Here is a 19,222-nt window from a genome sequence, read left to right on the forward strand (position 1 = left end):
GGATCTAGTACAGAGTCAAGTGACACCTTTGCATTGCACTAAGTTCTATAACACTTTTTATTACTGACACAGGGCGTTTGAAAACCTAGTGTCATTTTACACCTATAGAACATTTTTAATGAGTTCTGACACAGGCTTGAAAACTTAAACTAAATACATCACCCCGTGTTTGCACTGTGCACTGTCTTTTTAATTGAGGTCACTTGTATAAAAAACACATCAGCAGAGGATTTTTTTTTTATGAGAAGGGTATCGTTTATGAGATTGGTAGAAGAAATGGTGAGAAAATAGATCTGACAGCTAGGATGATGTATTATTGTTGCATCCTCAGAGGTGGCTGCAGCATGGAGGTTACCATGGAAGCCAGATGGAAGAGAAGTGATTTGAAAAGTATATGGATTTCTGCCAAAGAGCAAGAATAATATAAAAGAGCATGATTGAAAGCGAGAGTGTAGAAAATGTAAATAGCCTAGAATTCTGCTGTTTAGGACATAGATTCTCAACCCCGCTTGTCCAGGTAAGTAACAGGATAAAATTTAATAAACATTATGGATCTTAACCACCTCAGTACCGGAAGGTTTATTACTCTTCATTGCGAAGTATATTTAGTTTATTTTAATTTTCCTATTTATGTAATTCTATAATGGTGCAGAATGAGTTGTATTTTTAAACATTTTTCAATTTTGTCACACGTATAACTTATTGATTCACTTCCATTAGCTTTTTTTTTAAACACAACTTTTACTATGTGTGATTATTAATCTGTTATAGTTTATTCTATAGGGCAGTTTTCATAAGAAAAAGAATGAAACAAAAAGGCCGGTTTCACACGTCAGTGGCTCCGGTACGTGAGGTGACAGTTTCCTCACGTACCGGAGACACTGACACACGTAGACCCATAAAAATCAATGCATCTGTGCAGATGTCATTGATTTTTTGCGGACCGTGTCTCCGTGTGCCAAACACGGAGACATGTCAGTGTTCGTGGGAGCGCACGTATTACAAGGACCCATTAAAGTCAATGGGTCCGTGTAAAACACGGACCACACACGGACGGTCTCCGTTTGCAGTCCGTGTGCCGTGCAGGGGACAGCGCTACAGTAAGCGCTGTCCCCCCCACTGGTGCTGAAGCCGCGATTCATATGTTCCCTGCAGCAGCGTTTGCTGCAGAGAAAATATGAATAATAGTGTTTAAAATAAAGATCTATGTGTAGATGACTGTAATCGGCGGCCCCACGTGACCGCATACAGGAGAAGATGGGGCCAGACCAGGAGCAGCGTCAGCCAACGAGGGAGCGGGTGAGTATTTTCAGAACAGCGGGGGGGCGCACAGGGGGTGGGGGGGCGCACAGGGGGTGGGATGGCGGGGGACACATAGATCTTTATTTTAAACACTATTATTCATATTTTCTCTGCAGCAAACTGCAGCTGCTGCAGGGAACATATGAATCGCGGCTTCAGCACCAGATGCTGGTACGTGTGGTACCCAGCATGGTGCGTGTGGTACCCAGTGGGCACACGGGCGGCACAAGTGTGCCGCACGTGTGCCACACTGATGTTCACCAGAAACGCAGGGGCACACGGACACGGATAATTCCGGTACCGATTGTTTTCGGTACCGGAATTATCTGGACGTGTGGGACAGCCCAAACAGAAAGCATTCTTTGGACACTGTAACTTTTTTATTTTTCAACTTAGCTTTATGTGGTCTTGTTTTCTATCGGCTAAGAAATATATATTAATTTTAATTAAACCATTTTCTAGTACCTTTTTTTTATTCTTTAGTGCCACTACAGAACTTGAAAATATGATCTGATCGCTTTTGCAACACTTTGGTATACAAACCAATATTGCCTTTATAATGATAATAAATGAGCAAGAAATCCATTTGGCTTTTCCATTGGTTGAGCATACTGGGCATAGAGAAATTACAGGCTTTGGAGCCTGGCTGACATGACATGATGCAATTGACAATCATGTTTTGAGACTTCGATGGAGAGACAGAGGTAACTTAACTCTATGTGTAAACACCTCAAAATCACATTAGCTATTTCAAGCTACTACTCTACAATGTGGATCCACAAAAAGGCAAAAGAAACCTCTACAACTTTCGTTAACAACCTTCTGGTTTCTGTCCTCAAAGGAATGTTGCAGTCAAAAAGTGTTTTTTGCCTAGCCACTAAATTGCTGGAACCACAACACATTGCTAAAACAAAAGACTCTATTCCCCTTATCCCAGCTGCACGGCAAAAAGGAGTTCGAATGGATTCACAGTCAAGCATGGACACTTAAACTCCATTGACACTGTATGCTAGGAAAAGTAGGTGCACACAATGTCCATCTGCTTTCATCTTTTTGATAAAAGTGAGATGAAAATTGGATTATAAAGAATCCCAGTCCTATCTTTTCTTAACCAAATACTGAAATATTTTCTAACACATTAAGATTTCCCAAAATAAAAGATTGAAATATTTTCCACAATTCTGTCTATGCCTTTTCAATTTGTTGTATTGAAAGTGTAGCATGCATATAACAATAACTATGCAAACCTCAGCTGGAACAATACACCTGTGTAATATACTGTCAACACACTTCATGAAGAAAAACATCACCATATGTTATTACTCTATAAATACAATCATGACGGTACTGTTATGTGATGATTATAGTTACGGACCTAAGACTGAGACCAGTCGCAAAATCAAATACCAAAACACTAAAGCAACACGACTAAAAAAAGCTCCAAAAATATTTAAGTTAATCCAATATATATTTTATTAAGGGAAACAGGTACAGATGTAACACAGGAAAAGGAGGGGGTACAACAGCTAGCACATGCCAGAAATGGACGCTCTACAGGACATGCGATAGTATGACAGGCAGGAAAAATAACGATATTAAATATGTATATTGCAATAGTACCACACAGCCTGACTTAGTATTAGCCCAATGCAGGAGGAAATAAATAGGTAAAATAAAAGACCTAACATGTTAGGATGACATATTACCCGTATATGCGGCCAAGAGATGTCCAGGAGCGTCCCCCCGACGCGCGTTTCGGCGCTGTAGCCTTTCACCGAGAAAGGCTACAGCGCCGAAACGCGCATCGGGGGGACGCTCCTGGACATCTCTTGGCCGCATATAAGGGTAATATGTCATCCTAACATGTTAGGTCTTTTATTTTACCTATTTATTTCCTCCTGTATTGGGCTAATACTAAGTCAGGCTGTGTGGTACTATTGCAATATACATATTTAATATCGTTATTTTTCCTGCCTGTCATACTATCGCATGTCCTGTAGAGCGTCCATTTCTGGCATGTGCTAGCTGTTGTACCCCCTCCTTTTCCTGTGTTACATCTGTACCTGTTTCCCTTAATAAAATATATATTGGATTAACTTAAATATTTTTGGAGCTTTTTTTAGTCGTGTTGCTTTAGTGTTTTGGTACCTGTGTAATATACTGTATATAAAATTACATTACTCAGAAAAATTAACATTACTAGCAAACATCACACTACAGAGTCCTGTGCCTCAGCAAACCTATTGATCTGAAAAACAACCACCCAGTCCTACATGCCTAATCAGCTAATGTAGCGTGTGATTTGAGCCATGGGTTGTTGCACCATTGTAAAATATGGAAATACATCTTCTATGATCATGACTATAACTTCTTCATAATGTATTAAAGTGCCCTGTCAGCCATTGCTATGTTTTAGGACTATACTCTCTTTTTTCATAAGGTATAAGGGGGAAAAGGGAGTATATCTTAGATGCAGAAAAATCGATGAATCCAGCAGGAATGTAGTAAAATCACTTGTAAATAAGTTATAATTTCTTACAGCATTATGCACACATGGCAGCTTTCTTTTGGAAGAATGCTGCCATGCGTGCATGATGCTGTAAGAAATTATAACTTATTTACAAGTGGTGTACCATAGGATACAACCCTTTCCTTTATTTAAAAAAAAATGATGAAATAAATTTAGTGATTTTACTACATTCCTGCTGGATTCATCGATTTTTCTGTGGACTGAGTGCTCAACTTTTCCGTGCAAGAACAGGTGTGGAATAGCCGATATTCAGGTGAGCTGACTATCTTTTGTTTTTTTGTGGATATCTTGCAATCACTGATCAAAGATCCGCCAAATGACACATCTACAAATGAGTCAAGTAGCAGTAGATAAATAGCAGGTAGGTAAGTCTGACAATTTAGCATTAATCAAAGTGGTTCAACTGAGTAATAAAAAGTTCCTCCAGCATTTACCCAATGTTGGTAATATCGAGGTAACAATTTTGCAGTGTTAAAGATGTGTCTCCGACTGTAATCAACATAGTTAATTTTCTGAATAGAGTTGTGCTTTGTCAACCCTCCACAGTAAAAGCATTGTAATGGTATTATATGTAGCTGATATGTGGTGTTGAAGCAACCGTCTTTGTTTGTGAATCAATGAATGTGTAACAACTTTGCCAGGATCATTCCATCCCCCACCTGCCTTACACACCAACTTACTCACTACTCTGGGTTATGCTGTGAATTTTGTCTTCTGCCGGTTCCATGCTGTGTGCCTCATGTCTCCTGCTTGCTCTGTGCATGCTTCCTGGCTGTGAGCATAGGGGGCGGCGCTGGCAACTCCTGATTCTTATTGAGACTGTGTTCATCTTCCTACGGTGTCCCCTACCAATTGCCAAGAGGCCTCTGATACTTAAGGCATCCCCACCCATTGGAGGATGCCTGAGCAACTTACTTCCTCAGTTAGTTTCTCGCTGCTGAGGTGCCAGGTCCCGTCTCTATCTCTTGTGTTAGCCACCCAGTGGGGCTTCATACCCTGACCTGTACGTGTGTTCTGTTACTTCCGTGCCGGCCTTCCTGCCAGTGTCTCAGCCATGCCTGCCTGCCTGCCAGTGGGTCAGCCGTGCCTGCCTGCCTGCCAGTGTCTCAGCCATGCCCACCAGCCTGCCAGTGTCTCAGCTGTGCCCGCCTGCCTGCCAGTGTCTCAGCCGGCCACGCCTGCCTGCCAGTGTCTCAGCTGTGCCCGCCTGCCTGCCAGTGTTCCATCCCCCAGTGGAATCAGCAGCCACAGCCAGACACCACCCTGGAGTGGTACCTGGTAACTACCTGCCATACAAGCCTGACCTCACCATCAGAGGCTCCAGCGAACACAAAGGTAGCTGCTTAGTCACGCCACTTCCAGGGTAGTCTGGTTTGTGGCACAGCGGGATCACACCCCCTCACTCGCGCCAACCAGTCAGGGTGCGAGCGTGACAGAATGTTCTATTTTGAAAACCAGTTATCTTGTCTTGCTAAGATATCCAACCATCTCGGAAGGACTGGTTCTATCATATATATAGATATGGAGTCAGGACTGGCTTTAGACAAAATGGGACAGTGGGAAAAAAGATAAAAGTGGAACCAAATGTTAACATATTGACCATCACAGAATCATTTAGGTTGCATGTACAGGTGCTTCTCACAAAATTAGAATATCAGCAAATAGTTAATTGATTTCAGTTCTTCAATACAAAAAGTTAAACTCATATATTATATAGAGTCATTACAAATAGAGTGATCTATTTCAAGTGTTTATTTCTGTTTATGTTGATGATTATGGCTTACAGCCAATGAAAACACAAAATGCATTATCTCAGTAAATTAGAATAATTAACAAAAAACACATTTAAAGGCTTCCTAAGCGTTTAAAAAGGTCCCTTAGTCTGTTTCAGTAGGATCCACAATCATGGGGAAGACTGTTGACTTGACAAATGTCAAGAAGGCAGTAATCGACACACTCCACCAAAAGGTCATTGCTAAAGAAGCTGGCTGTTCACAGAGTGCTGTATCCAAGCATATTAATGGAAAGTTGAGTAGAAGGAAAAAGTGTGGTAGAAAAACCAAATACACTTTCCATTACCATAAACAGTTATTTAAAATAAATTGTATACAGAAGCTTTACTGTGCATTCTATCATCCAGCAACGAAGGATCATCTTTTTGATACTGAAGAAATTGGCATCTTTGATAATGAAAGAGTTTAAATGAATTCATAAGCAGCAATATATCCATTGTTTCTCTTAATAACTGAAGTACTAGATTTATCTCGGCTTATCATTTTCACAAGGAACATGATTGCAAAACACTTGACTTTTTCACCCAGTTTACAGAAAACAAAAGAAACATGAAAAATTTAAATAACATCGATTTATGATGGAAGAATACGGTAATCTATGGATGTGCAATATAAAATCTTGTTTATAAATAGATTATAAATGGATTTCTAGTATCGTCAATTTATTAAGATGTTTATTATGCAGATATATAGCTGCTGTATGCAATAGGGTTGAGCGAAACGGGTCGTTCATTTTCAAAAGTCGCCGACTTTTGGCTAAGTCGGCGTCTCATGAAACCCGATCCGACCCCTGTGCTTGTCGGCCATGCGGTACGCGACTTTCGCGCCAAAGTCGCGTTTCAATGACGCGAAAAGCGCCATTTCTCAGCCAATGAAGGTGAACGCAGAGTGTGGGCAGCGTGATGACATAGGTCCTGGTCCCCACCATCTTAGAGAAGGGCATTGCAGTGATTGGCTTGCTGTCTGCGGCGTCACAGGGGCTATAAAGGGGCGTTCCCGCCGACCGCCATCTTACTGCTGCTGATCTGAGCTTAGGGAGAGGTTGCTGCCGCTTCGTCAGAAGCAGGGATAGCGTTAGGCAGGGTCCACTAACCACCAAACCGCTTGTGCTGTAGCGATTTCCACTGTCCAACACCACCTTCGGTGTGCAGGGACAGTGGAAGCTATTTTTTTTTTTTTCCCTGAGCGCTGTAGCTCATTGGGCTGCCCTAGAAGGCTCCGTGATAGCTGTATTGCTGTGTGTACGCCACTGTGGAAACCAACTGCTTTTTTCAAAGCACATATCCTCTTGTTCCTTTCTGCACAGCTATCTTTTTTGTTTGTCCACACTTTTTATTTAATTTGTGCATCAGTCCACTCCTATTGCTGCCTGCCATACCTGGCTTACATTACTGCAGGGAGATAGTAATTGTAGGACAGTCCCTGTTTTTTTTTTTTTTTGTGGAAGATTAAGATTGGCATTTCTGCTACAGTGCCATCCCTGTGTGTGCCATCTCTCACTGAGTGGGCCATAGAAAGCCTATTTATTTTTTTCCTTGATTTGTGTTCTAAAATCTACCTCAACACAAAAACACTACATCAATCAGTGGGAGAAAAATATTGGCCTCAGTCAGGGCTTGTGTGCCACTCCTGTGTGTGCCATCTCTCATTCAGTGGGCCATACAAAGCCTATTTATTTTTTTGTTTTTTTTAATATTATTGGGTTTCTAAAGTCTCCGTGAAAAAAAAAAATACATAAAAAAACAGTGGGAGAGTAATATTGCCCTTTCAGCTTGTGTGCCAGTCTTGACTCCTGGGTGTGCCACCTCTCTCTCTCTAATTGTGGGTCATAGAAAGCCTATTTATTTTTTTGCTTTTTTTAATATTATTGGGTTTCTAAAGTCTCCCTGAAAAAAAAAAAATACATAAAAAAACAGTGGGAGAGTAATATTGCCCTTTCAGCTTGTGTGCCAGTCTTGACTCCTGGGTGTGCCACCTCTCTCTCTAATTGTGGGCCATAGAAAGCCTATTTATTTTTTTCCTAGATTTGTGTTCTAAAATCTACCTCAACACAAAAACACTACATCAATCAGTGGGAGAAAAATATTGGCCTCAGTCAGGGCTTGTGTGCCACTCCTGTGTGTGCCATCTCTCATTCAGTGGGCCATACAAAGCCTATTTATTTATTTTTTTTTTTTAATATTATTGGGTTTCTAAAGTCTCCCTGAAAAAAAAAACAAAACATAAAAAAACAGTGGGAGAGTAATATTGCCCTTTCAGCTTGTGTGCCAGTCTTGACTCCTGGGTGTGCCACCTCTCTCTCTCTAATTGTGGGCCATAGAAAGCCTATTTATTTTTTTGCTTTTTTTAATATTATTGGGTTTCTAAAGTCTCCCTGAAAAAAAAAAATACATAAAAAAACAGTGGGAGAGTAATATTGCCCTTTCAGCTTGTGTGCCAGTCTTGACTCCTGGGTGTGCCACCTCTCTCTCTCTAATTGTGAGCCATAGAAAGCCTATTTATTTTTTTGTTTTTTTTAATATTATTGGGTTTCTAAAGTCTCCGTGGAAAAAAAAAAAACATAAAAAAACAGTGGGAGAGTAATATTGCCCTTTCAGCTTGTGTGCCAGTCTTGACTCCTGGGTGTGCCACCGCTCTCTCTCTAATTGTGGGCCATAGAAAGCCTATTTATTTTTTTGCTTTTTTTAATATTATTTGGTTTCTAAAGTCTCCCTGAAAAAAAAAATACATAAAAAAACAGTGGGAGAGTAATATTGCCCTTTCAGCTTGTGTGCCAGTCTTGACTCCTGGGTGTGCCACCTCTCTCTCTCTAATTGTGGGCCATAGAAAGCCTATTTATTTTTTTCCTAGATTTGTGTTCTAAAATCTACCTCAACACAAAAACACTACATCAATCAGTGGGAGAAAAATATTGGCCTCAGTCAGGGCTTGTGTGCCACTCCTGTGTGTGCCATCTCTCATTCAGTGGCCCATACAAAGCCTATTTATTTTTTTGTTTTTTTTAATATTATTGGGTTTCTAAAGTCTCCCTGAAAAAAAAAAAAAAAACATAAAAAAACAGTGGGAGAGTAATATTGCCCTTTCAGCTTGTGTGCCAGTCTTGACTCCTGGGTGTGCCACCTCTCTCTCTCTAATTGTGGGCCATAGAAAGCCTATTTATTTTTTTGCTTTTTTTAATATTATTTGGTTTCTAAAGTCTCCCTGAAAAAAAAAAATACATAAAAAACAGTGGGAGAGTAATATTGCCCTTTCAGCTTGTGTGCCAGTCTTGACTCCTGGGTGTGCCACCTCTCTCTCTCTAATTGTGGGCCATAGAAAGCCTATTTATTTTTTTCCTAGATTTGTGTTCTAAAATCTACCTCAACACAAAAACACTACATCAATCAGTGGGAGAAAAATATTGGCCTCAGTCAGGGCTTGTGTGCCACTCCTGTGTGTGCCATCTCTCATTCAGTGGCCCATACAAAGCCTATTTATTTTTTTGCTTTTTTTAATATTATTGGGTTTCTAAAGTCTCCCTGAAAAAAAAAAATACATAAAAAAACAGTGGGAGAGTAATATTGCCCTTTCAGCTTGTGTGCCAGTCTTGACTCCTGGGTGTGCCACCTCTCTCTCTCTAATTGTGGGCCATAGAAAGCCTATTTATTTTTTTGCTTTTTTTAATATTATTGGGTTTCTAAAGTCTCCCTGAAAAAATAAAATACATAAAAAAACAGTGGGAGAGTAATATTGCCCTTTCAGCTTGTGTGCCAGTCTTGACTCCTGGGTGTGCCACCTCTCTCTCTCTAATTGTGGGCCATAGAAAGCCTATTTATTTTTTTTTTTTTTTTTAATATTATTGGGTTTCTAAAGTCTCCGTGAAAAAAAAAAATACATAAAAAAACAGTGGGAGAGTAATATTGCCCTTTCAGCTTGTGTGCCAGTCTTGACTCCTGGGTGTGCCACCTCTCTCTCTCTAATTGTGGGCCATAGAAAGCCTATTTATTTTTTTCCTAGATTTGTGTTCTAAAATCTACCTCAACACAAAAACACTACATCAATCAGTGGGAGAAAAATATTGGCCTCAGTCAGGGCTTGTGTGCCACTCCTGTGTGTGCCATCTCTCATTCAGTGGCCCATACAAAGCCTATTTATTTTTTTGTTTTTTTTAATATTATTGGGTTTCTAAAGTCTCCCTGAAAAAAAAACAAAAAAACATAAAAAAACAGTGGGAGAGTAATATTGCCCTTTCAGCTTGTGTGCCAGTCTTGACTCCTGGGTGTGCCACCTCTCTCTCTCTAATTGTGGGCCATAGAAAGCCTATTTATTTTTTTGCTTTTTTTAATATTATTTGGTTTCTAAAGTCTCCCTGAAAAAAAAAAAAAAACATAAAAAAACAGTGGGAGAGTAATATTGCCCTTTCAGCTTGTGTGCCAGTCTTGACTCCTGGGTGTGCCACCTCTCTCTCTCTAATTGTGGGCCATAGAAAGCCTATTTATTTTTTTCCTAGATTTGTGTTCTAAAATCTACCTCAACACAAAAACACTACATCAATCAGTGGGAGAAAAATATTGGCCTCAGTCAGGGCTTGTGTGCCACTCCTGTGTGTGCCATCTCTCATTCAGTGGCCCATACAAAGCCTATTTATTTTTTTGTTTTTTTTAATATTATTGGGTTTCTAAAGTCTCCCTGAAAAAAAAAAAAACATAAAAAAACAGTGGGAGAGTAATATTGCCCTTTCAGCTTGTGTGCCAGTCTTGACTCCTGGGTGTGCCACCTCTCTCTCTCTAATTGTGGGCCATAGAAAGCCTATTTATTTTTTTGCTTTTTTTAATATTATTGGGTTTCTAAAGTCTCCCTGAAAAAAAAAAAAAACATAAAAAAACAGTGGGAGAGTAATATTGCCCTTTCAGCTTGTGTGCCAGTCTTGACTCCTGGGTGTGCCACCTCTCTCTCTCTAATTGTGGGCCATAGAAAGCCTATTTATTTTTTTGTTTTTTTTAATATTATTGGGTTTCTAAAGTCTCCGTGAAAAAAAAAAAATACATAAAAAAACAGTGGGAGAGTAATATTGCCCTTTCAGCTTGTGTGCCAGTCTTGACTCCTGGGTGTGCCACCTCTCTCTCTCTAATTGTGGGCCATAGAAAGCCTATTTATTTTTTTCCTAGATTTGTGTTCTAAAATCTACCTCAACACAAAAACACTACATCAATCAGTGGGAGAAAAATATTGGCCTCAGTCAGGGCTTGTGTGCCACTCCTGTGTGTGCCATCTCTCATTCAGTGGGCCATACAAAGCCTATTTATTTTTATTTATTTTTTTATATTATTGGGTTTCTAAAGTCTCCGTGAAAAAAAAAATACATAAAAAAACAGTGGGAGAGTAATATTGCCCTTTCAGCTTGTGTGCCAGTCTTGACTCCTGGGTGTGCCACCTCTCTCTCTCTAATTGTGGGCCATAGAAAGCCTATTTATTTTTTTTATTTTTTTTATTAGTATTTGGTTTCTAAATTGTCCCTGAAAAAAACATTTTATCTTATTTGGTTTCTAAAGTCTCCCTGAGAAAAAAAAAAAATAATTAGGTGGGAGAATAATATTGACATTAGTGCTTGAGTGACAGTCCTGCGTGTGTGTCATCTCTGTGATTTTGTGCCACAGAAAACAGAGTGTGTAACATTGTGCCTGATTTTCCTTGTGGTCTCACCAACCTGTTAAGGGATATAGAAATCATACTGAAGTTATAGCTCACCGTGTAAGTTGTTTGACAGCAACAAATAAAGTTACTTTGGTTAATTTTTTAAAACAATGAGGAAGTCTGGTGCAAGAGGTCGTGGCCGTGGGCGTTCATTGTCAGCTGGTAATGATGGTAGTGGTAGTGGAGCATCAGGTGGTCGTGGGGATAAAAATATTCCACCTAAGTCTGGAGCTGTGGAGCCAGTTTCGTCGTCTGGCTACACAAGGCCTCGAACGCTCTCTTTTCTGGGAGTAGGAAAAACGCTTTTAAAGCCGGAGCAGCAACAGCAAGTTTTGGCTTACATTGCAGACTCAGCCTCTAGCTCTTTTGCCTCCTCTTCTGAAACTGGTAAATGTAAAAGCAGCGCGTCGCTTGTGGATGTTCACGGTCAGGGACAAGTCGCTTCCTTGTCCTCCTCAGCAAAAACTACAACAAGAGAGAAGGATGCAGCAGGCGACACAACGGGTCACTCCATGGAGCTCTTTACACATACCGTCCCTGGCTTAGAAAGTGAAACACTTAACAGGCCATGCCCATTACAAGTAGATTCTGACATGGAGTGCACTGATGCACAGCCACAGCACTATGCTGCTCCTTTGACTCAGACCACCACATTGCCCTCTCAGGGTACAGATCCACAATCAGACCCTGATGAGACTATGTTGCCCCGCCACGAACGCTATACCACAGACCGACACAGTGACACAGACGAAGTTGCACACAAGCTCGAAGAGGAGGTAATAGATGACCCGGTTGTTGACCCCGATTGGCAGCCATTGGGGGAACAGGGTGCAGGCAGCAGTAGTTCAGAAGCGGAGGTGGAGGAGGGGCCGCAGCAGGCATCAACATCGCAACAGGTTCCATCTGCCGGGCCCCTATCTGGCCCAAAACGCGTGTCAAAGGCAAAACCTGTTGGAGCACAGCGTTGCCATCCGGTTAAAGCTCAGTCTGCAATCCCTGAAAAGGGATCCGATGCTAGGAAGAGTGCAGTCTGGCATTTTTTTAAACAACATCCAATTGATCAGCGCAAAGTCATCTGTCAAAAATGTTCTACTAGCTTAAGCAGAGGTCAGAATCTGAAAAGTCTCAATACTAGTTGCATGCATAGACACTTAACCACCATGCATTTTCAAGCCTGGACTAACTACCAAACGTCCCTTAAGGTTGTAGCACCCTCGGCCAATGAAGCTAGTCATCAACGCAACATCCCTTCCGTCACTGTAAGGCCACCATTTTCCGCACCACCGGCAGTATCTGTGCAGGTTTCTTTGCCAGCCAAAAGCAGTCAGGGTCAGGGAATCACCAGTTTTGTAGGCGGAAATATTGCATCTAGGGCACCGGCGGAAACAATACCGTCTCCAACCGTCTCTCAGTCTGCCATGTCCACCGGCACACCCGCAAGTTCCACGATCTCCATCTCTCCAGTTCAGCTCACACTACATGAGACTCTGGTTAGAAAAAGGAAGTACTTATCCTCGCATCCGCGTACACAGGGTTTTAACGCCCACATAGCTAGACTAATCTCGTTAGAGATGATGCCCTACCGGTTAGTTGAAAGCGAAGCTTTCAAAGCCCTGATGGAGTACGCTGAACCACGATACGAGCTACCCAGTCAACACTTTTTTCCAGAAAAGCCATCCCAGCCCTGCACCAGCATGTTAAACAGCGCATCGTCCATGCACTCAGGCAATCTGTGAGTACAAAGGTGCACCTGACTACAGATGCATGGACCAGTAGGCATGGCCAGGGACGTTATGTGTCCATCACGGCACACTGGGTGAATGTGGTGGATGCAGGGTCCACAGGGGACATCAATTTAGGGACAGTTGTGCCTAGCCCACGGTCTAGGAAACAGTTGGCTGTAGGCGTTCGCACCCCCTCCTCCTCCTCCTCCTCATCCTCCTGCAGAAGCTACAGCTCTTCCACAGACCGCAGTCGGCCAACCACTCCATCGGCAGATGACACTGTTGCACACCAGTTGTCCCATTATGGGCCAGCTACTGGCAAGCGTCAGCAGGCTGTATTGGCTATGAAGTGTTTGGGCGACAACAGACACACCGCGGAAGTTCTGTCCGAGTTCTTGCAACAAGAAACGCAGTCGTGGCTGGGCACAGTAGATCTTGAGGCAGGCAAGGTAGTTAGTGATAACGGAAGGAATTTCATGGCTGCCATCTCCCTTTCCCAACTGAAACACATTCCTTGCCTGGCTCACACCTTAAACCTGGTGGTGCAGTGCTTATTGAAAACTTATCCTGGGTTCTCCGACCTGCTCCTCAAAGTGCGTGGACTTTGCTCACATATCCGACGTTCGCCTGTACACGCCAGCCGTATGCAGACCTATCAGCGGTCTTTGAACCTTCCCCAGCATCGCCTAATCATAGACGTTGCAACAAGGTGGAACTCAACACTGCACATGCTTCAGAGACTGTGCCAACAGAGGCGGGCTGTTATGTTTTTGTGGGAGGATACACATACACGGGCAGGCAGTAGGATGGCAGACATGGAGTTGTCAGGTGTGCAGTGGTCGAAGATACAAGACATGTGTCAAGTCCTTCAGTGTTTTGAGGAATGCACACGGCTGGTTAGTGCAGACAACGCCGTAATAAGCATGAGCATCCCCCTAATGCGTCTGCTGATGCAAAGTTTGACGCACATAAAGGAGCAGGCGTCTGCACCAGAGGAAGAGGAAAGCCTTGATGACAGTCAGCCATTGTCTGGTCAGGGCAGTGTACAGGACGAGGTAGCGGGCGAAGAGGAGGTGGAGGACGAGGAGGATGATGGGGATGAGTATATTTTTAATGCGGAACCTTTCCCGGGGCACTGGAAATTGGTTGCGTGTCAAGGCCGGGTTCTGGTTTTTTGAGGGACACAAGTGACGTAGATTTGCCTGCAACTGCCCCTCACCCAATCACAACCGGAGATTTGACAACTGGAACTTTGGCCCACATGGCGGATTATGCCTTACGTATCCTAAAAAGGGACACACGCATTACGAAAATGATGAACGATGACGATTACTGGTTGGCCTGCCTCCTTGATCCACGCTATAAAGGCAAATTGCAAAATATTATGCCACATGAGAACTTGGAACTAATATTAGCAACCAAACAATCAACTCTTGTTGACCGTTTGCTTCAGGCATTCCCAGCACACAGCGCACGTGATCGTTCTCACACGAGCTCAAGGGGGCAACAGACTAGGAGTGTTAGGGGTGCACACATCAGAAGTGGCGTTGGACAGAGGGGTTTTTTTGACCAGGTTGTGGAGTGATTTTGCTATGACCGCAGACAGGACAGGTACTGCTGCATCAATTGAAAGTGACAGGAGACAACATTTGTCCAGTATGGTTACTAACTATTTTTCATCCCTTATCGATGTTCTCCCTCAACCGTCATTCCCATTTGATTACTGGGCATCAAAATTAGACACCTGGCCAGAATTGGCAGAATATGCATTGCAGGAGCTTGCTTGCCCGGCAGCATGTGTCCTATCAGAAAGAGTATTCAGTGCTGCAGGTTCAATATTAACCGAAAAAAGGACTCGTCTGGCTACCCAAAATGTTGACGATCTAACATTCATTAAAATGAACCACAACTGGATTTCGAAATCTTTTGCCCGGCCGACACCTAGCTTTCCTATGAAAAGCTCTTGCCTGTGGACTACTGTGAATTACTTTTCTAATGTCTAATTTGCTGCAGCTGATTGTCCAGCATACGACATGTTTACACCTCCCTAAATGGCCAAACTCCCCACACGGGGCCGTGGTATCGCGACTTGGCGCAAGCACCCGTGAGACTGCTGTTTGTCTGAAGAGGTGGGTGTACTCGCTTTTGGTCGACGGCATTGCTACTGGGTTCCTCATAGTACAATAAAGTGTCTCTGGCGGTGGTGGTGCGCACCCAACGTCAGACACACTGTTGTAACATGAGGGGCCTTGGGCCTGTAACGCCGGCCACAAGAGAGTTCACCCACCCCCAGGTCAAACATTGCTCTACCACTTCCACAGTTATCTCTCACACTTCCACCAATGTTAAGTCTATGCGCTGACATCCTTCCATACCTGCCACTGACAATACCATTGTGTTGACATGTATGATGGTACTTAACATAGTCAGGGGCAGTGTCCTCTATTTACCACAGTAAATACTTTGCGCAAAATTAGTAGGTCTGAAACAACGCAGAGGATCCCACCCCTGAACCTAATGATTGCACCCTTTAGTGTTTTTGTTTTGTTTTAATGCGAGACATTCACATTTAGTTGTTGTTTTGGACTACTAACTGGCAGACACTCATTACAATCGGCCTCCGTTGACCAGACCACTGCTGCCTGTGTACCCCTGTAACTAATAATAAAGTGCCTACAGCCAGCCCAATTTAATTATGTTAGGCCTTTGAAGCCTGTCTGCGGTCCCTCATTCCACTAGGCCTCCACTGACCAGACCACTGCTGCCCGTGTACCCCTGTAACTAATAATAAAGTGCCTACAGCCAGCCCAATTTAATTATGTTAGGCCTTCGAAGCCTGTCTGCGGTCCCACCTTCCACTAGGCCTCCACTGACCAGACCACTGCTGCCCGTGTACCCCTGTAACTAATAATAAAGTGCCTACAGCCAGCCCAATTTAATTATATTAGGCCTTCGAAGCCTGTCTGCGGTCCCTCCTTCCACTAGGCCTCCACTGACCAGACCACTGCTGCCCGTGTACCCCTGTAACTAATAATAAAGTGCCTACAGCCAGCCCAATTTAATTATGTTAGGCCTTCGAAGCCTGTCTGCGGTCCCTCCTTCCACTAGGCCTCCACTGACCAGACCACTGCTGCCCGTGTACCCCTGTAACTAATAATAAAGTGCCTACAGCCAGCCCAATTTAATTATGTTAGGCCTTCGAAGCCTTTCTGCGCTCCCTCCTTCCACTAGGCCTCCACTGACCAGACCACTGCTGCCCGTGTACCCCTGTAACTAATAATAAAGTGCCTACAGCCAGCCCAATTTAATTATGTTAGGCCTTCGAAGCCTGTCTGCGGTCCCTCCTTCCACTAGGCCTCCACTGACCAGACCACTGCTGCCCATGTACCCCTGTAACTAATAATAAAGTGCCTACAGCCAGCCCAATTTAATTATATTAGGCCTTCGAAGCCTGTCTGCGGTCCCTGCTTCCACTAGGCCTCCACTGACCAGACCACTGCTGCCCGTGTACCCCTGTAACTAATAATAAAGTGCCTACAGCCAGCCCAATTTAATTATATTAGGCCTTCGAAGCCTGTCTGCGGTCCCTGCTTCCACTAGGCCTCCACTGACCAGACCACTGCTGCCCGTGTACCCCTGTAACTAATAATAAAGTGCCTACAGCCAGCCCAATTTAATTATGTTAGGCCTTTGAAGCCTGTCTGCGGTCCCTCCTTCCACTAGGCCTCCACTGACCAGACCACTGCTGCCCGTGTACCCCTGTAACTAATAATAAAGTGCCTACAGCCAGCCCAATTTAATTATGTTAGGCCTTCGAAGCCTTTCTGCGCTCCCTCCTTCCACTAGGCCTCCACTGACCAGACCACTGCTGCCCGTGTACCCCTGTAACTAATAATAAAGTGCCTACAGCCAGCCCAATTTAATTATGTTAGGCCTTCGAAGCCTGTCTGCGGTCCCTCCTTCCACTAGGCCTCCACTGACCAGACCACTGCTGCCCGTGTACCCCTGTAACTAATAATAAAGTGCCTACAGCCAGCCCAATTTAATTATATTAGGCCTTCGAAGCCTGTCTGCGGTCCCTCCTTCCACTAGGCCTCCACTGACCAGACCACTGCTGCCCGTGTACCCCTGTAACTAATAATAAAGTGCCTACAGCCAGCCCAATTTAATTATGTTAGGCCTTTGAAGCCTGTCTGCGGTCCCTCCTTCCACTAGGCCTCCACTGACCAGACCACTGCTGCCCGTGTACCCCTGTAACTAATAATAAAGTGCCTACAGCCAGCCCAATTTAATTATGTTAGGCCTTCGAAGCCTTTCTGCGCTCCCTCCTTCCACTAGGCCTCCACTGACCAGACCACTGCTGCCCGTGTACCCCTGTAACTAATAATAAAGTGCCTACAGCCAGCCCAATTTAATTATGTTAGGCCTTCGAAGCCTGTCTGCGGTCCCTCCTTCCACTAGGCCTCCACTGACCAGACCACTGCTGCCCGTGTACCCCTGTAACTAATAATAAAGTGCCTACAGCCAGCCCAATTTAATTATGTTAGGCCTTCGAAGCCTGTCTGCGGTCCCTCCTTCCACTAGGCCTCCACTGACCAGACCACTGCTGCCCGTGTACCCCTGTAACTAATAATAAAGTGCCTACAGCCAGCCCAATTTAATTATGTTAGGCCTTTGAAGCCTGTCTGCGGTCCCTCCTTCCACTAGGCCTCCACTGACCAGACCACTGCTGCCCGTGTACCCCTGTAACTAATAATAAAGTGCCTACAGCCAGCCCAATTTAATTATGTTAGGCCTTCGAAGCCTTTCTGCGCTCCCTCCTTCCACTAGGCCTCCACTGACCAGACCACTGCTGCCCGTGTACCCCTGTAACTAATAATAAAGTGCCTACAGCCAGCCCAATTTAATTATGTTAGGCCTTTGAAGCCTGTCTGCGGTCCCTCCTTCCACTAGGCCTCCACTGACCAGACCACTGCTGCCCGTGTACCCCTGTAACTAATAATAAAGTGCCTACAGCCAGCCCAATTTAATTATGTTAGGCCTTCGAAGCCTGTCTGCGGTCCCTCCTTCCACTAGGCCTCCACTGACCAGACCACTGCTGCCCGTGTACCCCTGTAACTAATAATAAAGTGCCTACAGCCAGCCCAATTTAATTATGTTAGGCCTTCGAAGCCTTTCTGCGCTCCCTCCTTCCACTAGGCCTCCACTGACCAGACCACTGCTGCCCGTGTACCCCTGTAACTAATAATAAAGTGCCTACAGCCAGCCCAATTTAATTATGTTAGGCCTTCGAAGCCTGTCTGCGGTCCCTCCTTCCACTAGGCCTCCACTGACCAGACCACTGCTGCCCGTGTACCCCTGTAACTAATAATAAAGTGCCTACAGCCAGCCCAATTTAATTATATTAGGCCTTCGAAGCCTGTCTGCGGTCCCTCCTTCCGCTAGGCCTCCACTGACCAGACCACTGCTGCCCGTGTACCCCTGTAACTAATAATAAAGTGCCTACAGCCAGCCCAATTTAATTATGTTAGGCCTTCGAAGCCTGTCTGCGGTCCCTCCTTCCACTAGGCCTCCACTGACCAGACCACTGCTGCCCGTGTACCCCTGTAACTAATAATAAAGTGCCTACAGCCAGCCCAATTTAATTATATTAGGCCTTCGAAGCCTGTCTGCGGTCCCTCCTTCCACTAGGCCTCCACTGACCAGACCACTGCTGCCCGTGTACCCCTGTAACTAATAATAAAGTGCCTACAGCCAGCCCAATTTAATTATGTTAGGCCTTCGAAGCCTGTCTGCGGTCCCTCCTTCCACTAGGCCTCCACTGACCAGACCACTGCTGCCCGTGTACCCCTGTAACTAATAATAAAGTGCCTACAGCCAGCCCAATTTAATTATGTTAGGCCTTCGAAGCCTTTCTGCGCTCCCTCCTTCCACTAGGCCTCCACTGACCAGACCACTGCTGCCCGTGTACCCCTGTAACTAATAATAAAGTGCCTACAGCCAGCCCAATTTAATTATGTTAGGCCTTCGAAGCCTGTCTGCGGTCCCTCCTTCCACTAGGCCTCCACTGACCAGACCACTGCTGCCCGTGTACCCCTGTAACTAATAATAAAGTGCCTACAGCCAGCCCAATTTAATTATATTAGGCCTTCGAAGCCTGTCTGCGGTCCCTCCTTCCACTAGGCCTCCACTGACCAGAC

At 44.2% G+C, this 19,222-nt stretch overlaps 1 protein-coding gene across 9 annotated transcripts in view; it reads right to left on the reverse strand.

Annotated features, from left to right (window-relative positions):
• The window catches only part of RTN4R (reticulon 4 receptor), a 393,010-nt gene that overhangs the window by 167,571 nt on the left and 206,217 nt on the right, over positions 1-19,222 (reverse strand). The gene's annotated exons all lie outside the window — the stretch shown is intronic.

This window comes from Ranitomeya variabilis, chromosome 1, assembly GCF_051348905.1.
Source record: "Ranitomeya variabilis isolate aRanVar5 chromosome 1, aRanVar5.hap1, whole genome shotgun sequence".
NCBI lineage: Eukaryota > Metazoa > Chordata > Amphibia > Anura > Dendrobatidae > Ranitomeya > Ranitomeya variabilis.